A 5,286-nucleotide genomic window follows, 5' to 3' on the forward strand; every position below is an offset into this window, starting at 1 on the left:
CCCAGGAAGGCCCCCGGGGTGCACAGGTGCTGACTAAGCCTCCAGCCTTCTCCCTGTCCCTGTCAGGCCTGATGAGCTCAGCGTGAGGTCACGGTCCCCTCGGCCTGGTGACAGGGACAAAATGGACCCTCCCCGAGGTGGAAGTGAAGGCATTCTGCTTTGCAGCCGCGAGCAACCTGGAAGAGCCTGGGTCGGGCCAGGACCTCGGCTCCCGGGCTGTGCCCACGTCACCTGCACGTCAGGGTCTGGTTCTTGCAGACTGCGTGGCCTCAGCAGGGGGCACTCAGACAGCGGCGCCTATTTGTCACGGTGCTGGAGGCCGGACACCCTGAGGACAGCGTGGGCAGCCAGCTCCTCCTGTGTCCTCGTGTGGCCCCTCCTCTGTGTGCGCGTTCCTGCCATCTGTGTCCAAACGTCCTCTTGTTATAAGACCCCGGGCACCCGGGGTAGGGCCTCCCCAACTCCCTGCCAGAGGCTCCTCTGAACCTAATCACCTCATTAAGGGCCCTGTCTCCAAATAGGGCCACATTCTGAGGTGCTGGTGTTAGGGCTTCTGCGTACGGGTTCTGGGCGGGGGGGTCACCCTTCAGCTCCTGGCATGGAGGGAGCCCCGGGTCCTCCAAGCCTCGGACGGCGCCTGGCTCCCGGCCGTGGGCTCACCAGGGCGTTAGCGGGGTGGGTGCGTGGGGCCCGGGCCTCGGTGGGCCTGCCCTCCAGACCCGGACGCCCCTCCCGCAGCCCGTGAGGACACTGTCTGTGGCCCCTGGTCCCCCCAGCCCCGCTGTGAGCTGGATTCGGGGCAAGACCCCTTCTCCTCTGGCCTCCATAAGCCCACTCTGAGAAGTGGGCCTCTGTGGCTGAATGGGGTCTCTTCAGAGCCTGCATAGAAAATTCCAGAAGGTCTGGATACTCCCTTTGCTCCAGGACATAGCAACCCTCGCAAATGGCCACACGCCCCTCCGCGGAAGGTGTCGCGGCCAATTCATGATCTACACCTGAGTCGGAATTGCGGGGCCCATCCTTAGCAGCCCTAGCGACTGGGGAAGAGGTCAGCAGGCCCCATCACGGTGGCTAGAAGTGTCTTTTCGTAGTTTAGCTGTGTGCGCGTGACCTTCCGAGGCGCCCAGGGACCGGGTGGCCCGCACGCTCCCCACGGCTCAGAGAATTCTGACTCCCTCTGCCCCCCGCGGCTTACCGTGGTCTTGGCTCCCACTCCGTGTCCAGAGTTAAGTGCTGACATCCCGGAGCCGGCACGCCGGGTCCCCCTTGTCCCCACAGGAGCTCCATCCCTGCACTTCTTCGCCGTCGGGTGCACGGAGCGTCCCACCCGCTGCTGGGAGGGGTGGCAGGCTGCAGGTGACAGACGCTCCAGCCCTGGCCCCGGCGCCTCGGGCGTTTCCTCCACACCTGTACCTGGGGGTCCTCGCTTGTGTTTGCACCTTAGGAACACCTGGGGAAGTTGTCATGCCTTCTGTTTTTAGAGACGGGTAGGGAGAGGGGCAGAGGGAGAATCTTTTTCTTAAGGCTATTTTGCCAGAAAGAGCACGAGTGCAAGTGCACATGTGAGCAAGGGAGGGGCAGAGAGAGGGAGAGAGAGAATCCCAATCCACTAACAGTGCGGAGCCTGATGCAGGGCTTAGTCCCACAAACCCTGAGATCATGACCCGAGCTGAAATCAAGAGTCAGATGCTTAACTGAGCCGCTCAGGCGCCCTGAGAATTTTCAAGCCCATCAATGCCAGACCCCCCTCCAGATTTCATGGGCGCAAGAGCAAGCGCGCCTGGCGACTCATGCACAGCCAAAGCGGGAGGCTCCTCGCCCGCCAGGATGGCCCAAGTTCTAGCCCACTGTCCTCACCAGGAAGCTCGAAAAGAATGCACAATACCAGCCCCTCCCCCAGACCGGCTGCCTCAGGACCTGCGGTTTTGCAAGACCGCTGCAGATTTAAGCGCCAGGTACCTTTGGAGCGGCTTTGCCTCCGGCGGGCTCCGCTCGGGACTCACTGGGCAGGCTGGTTCCCCGGTGCGTCGGCACCGCAGCAGTTTCGGATCAGCAGGCCTGGGAGGGGCCTGAGAATGTGTATTTGCAACACGCGCCCAGGCGATGGGGATGCCGCGGGTCCAGGGACCAGATTTGGAGAGCCACTGCTCTACAGATGTCATTCCAAGCTAACCGCCCAGGGCGAAGTTCAAGATTCCGTTAGCGGGGGCGCCTGGGAGGCTCAGTTGGCTGAGCGTCCGACTTCGGCTCAGGTCATGATCTCGCAGTTCGCGGGACTGAGCCCCACGTCCGGCTCTGTGCTGACAGCACAAGGGGTGGGGGGACAGAAGATGGGAAGCAGGCTCTGCCCTGACGGCAGAGAGACCCTCGCAGGGCTTGTACTCACAAACCACAAAATCATGATCCACGTAGAAGGCGGGTGCTCACCAACTGAGCCACCCAGGCGACCCTTCTTCTTTTTTCAAATGCTCACTTATTTATTTTGAGAGAGGGAGGGAGAGAGAGAGAGAGAGAGAGAGAGAGAGAGAGAGAGAACAAGTGAGGGAGGGACAGAGAGAGGGAGGGAGGGAAAGAATCCCCAGCAGCCTGTGCACGCAGTGTGGAGCCTGACACCGTGAGCTCGTGCCTTGAGCCAAAACCACGGGTCAGACTCTTCACCGACTGAGCCCCCCAGGCGCCCTGGGATGTTTCACGTTTGGATTTCACCAGCCTGCACAGGGCCGGTCCTGGTGTGCCTCGTGCACGTACAAGTCACAGCTGCGTTTTCTGAATTTGGATCTGTGCCATGGTAATTTTTAGAAAGCGTTAGCCATGATTATTGAGAAACCGAGAGGTATGAGAGGAGGAGGGGCGGGGGAGGGGCGATAGAGGCTATGAAGTGGGCTCCGTGCCGACAGCACAGAGCCCAATGCGGGGTTCAAGCTCACAAAGCGCGCGATCACGGCCCCCCACGCTGTTATTTCTACAAAGATTTCTTCCACTCCTTTTCTCTTCTTCTGTTACTCCAACGACACACATTAGACCTTTTGAAATCACTTATTCCAGGGCTTTTGTTTGCTCTATTCTCTTGGGGGGGGTTCCCACCTGTTTTCCTCTTCGCTTAGTCGGGGTGATTTCTATGCACGATCTAGAAGTTCATGTCTTTCCTGTCTGTTGACCGTATGCATGAGCTTGTTGAAAGCGTCTCCGTCTCTGTCACCCTGTTCCTCGTTTCCGGCATTTCCGGAGGACTCTCACAGTCTCCATCACCTTTTCCTTCGCTTACCTCTTCTGCCAGAGCCTTCACACAGATCCTGCCAACAATCCTAGCTTCTAAGTCAAACCCGGATCCGGTTCTGTAGTCGTGTCTTGCTTGTGGGTGTTTTTCTGTGTGTGGGTGTCTTGCAGGAGATGGGAACCGTCCCCAGGACGAGAGAGACCGAGGTCACCAGGATTTCTATCTGGAAACGACATCCCTTCTCTGTCGGGCTGCCTCCGTAGGGGTGAGTCACGCAGGCTGGGACTTGAGGGAGTCCGGGCTTCTCGGCTGTCACGCTTCTTGAGTGTCCCCTGTGGTGGAGGCTGGAGGATGGTTTGCTGGACAGTTTTGCTCAGATTTTCTGCTCCACGTTCAACTCCAGCCTCTGCCGTGCACCCAAACGTCAGGGACTGTCTCCCTCCCTGTGCCGGGGGCGGAGAGGGCCGTCTGGCCTGGGGGGCGTGGGCGCCTCGGGGAACAGGTAGACTCTGCCGCCCGGGGCCACCCCCACCCGCAGGCGGCCTCCTGTCCTGGGTCGTGGGTGGGGCTTCTGTGAGGACCCCGTTTCCTCTCCAGGGACGCAAGTCCTCCAGAGGGCCGGGCCCAGGACATATCTGACCAGGACAATGAAGTGACACCTTCAAAGACTTTAAGCTCAGATTTCTAGACCCAGGATGATGTCTTCCCAAACTGAAGGAGAGCCGTGGGGTGCAGGTCCGACCTGCAGACGGGGAAGCTGGCCTCCCGCTCTGCCGGTTTGAGAGCAGCTCTGGCTTTACAGGTTTTCCAGCGTCTTGCTGTCAGACCAGGCTGGTTCTTGCTCCCGCCTCCTGCGAGTCAGGCGGAGCCCGCCCCTGCGTGACTTCTTACACCTTCGTGCCCTTCTCTTAGAGACCTGACGTGCAATTAATCGTGTTCAGATTCACTACGTGCTCAGTGTCTGCTGTGTAGAGTGCATTTCACAAACCTCAGGAAAGAGGTCACAAGACAGCCTCCTGTGCCCACCCCACCAGCGCCCGGTGCCTGGCCTCCACTCCCAGGCTCAGGCGGCCATGACAGGCACTGGGAAGGGGAGAAGGGCACGCAGCTAGGGGTGAGGCCTGGCTCCACCAGGAGAGAAGTGGCCACAGGAGAAGGCCTTCCACATGCGTCTGTCCACCCGGAGTCGCGGTGAAGGGTGCAGGCTTGGGTGCGTATGGGCGTGCTGCACGAGCACCTGCAAGCCGGCCCTAGGGCAGTGGGGTCGCCGGGTCAGCCTGGCATCTCCTTCCTCCACCTGCGGCTCCTCTTATCTGGATGCACGGCTCCTAGCCCTTTCCAGTAGTGGGGCCGCCTTCTGAGACAACATTCGCCAGTCCCCTGTGGCCATGAGAGATGGTTCACCACACTGGCCTTTGCTTCCTTTTCTTCTGAAAAACCGGGCTGCACTTGAGAAATGAGTGGGTGTGCCTGGGCCTGGCTGGCTGAGCTCTAGCAGGCCAAGGACCAGGTCGATGGGCAGAGGCACCGAGGAGGTGGCAGGCCCTTCTCAGGCGCCAAGATAGTGTGTGCCCATCCTGGTCCCTGTCCCCTGCCTGTGCACTGTCTCCTGCCCCTGGATGTGCTGGGCGCCCCGCGCTGCTGTGTGCGCCCCCTGGGCTCCTTGGTCTTGCGCTCGCCCCTGCCTTTCCTGGGCGTCTCCCTTTCCTGGGCGCCCCGCGGTCCCTTGGTGTCCTGAGCGCCCCCCCCTTTCCTGGGCGCCCCCCCGGAGCCCTTCGGGCTTGCGCTCGCCCTCTTTCCTGGGCGCCCCGGGCGCTCCCCTTTCCCGTGCGACCCCGGGCGCCTCGGTGCCCCGACCATTCCCGCTGTCGGAACGGCCGGATGGCGCGGGGCCGCCTGGTGACGCATTTCCAACCACCAGGAACCTCGGGCCAGCCGAGCGCGCGCCCGACACACCGGGGCGCGCGCCTCGTGCACGCGCATCGCCACGTGACCCCCGCGCCGGCCAACCGGCACGCAAGGATTTGGGGGGCAAAGCGCGGCCCCGCGAGCAGTTGCGGCGGGAGAGC

Source organism: Suricata suricatta, chromosome 5 (genome assembly GCF_006229205.1).
Source record: "Suricata suricatta isolate VVHF042 chromosome 5, meerkat_22Aug2017_6uvM2_HiC, whole genome shotgun sequence".
NCBI classification, from domain to species: Eukaryota; Metazoa; Chordata; class Mammalia; order Carnivora; family Herpestidae; genus Suricata; species Suricata suricatta.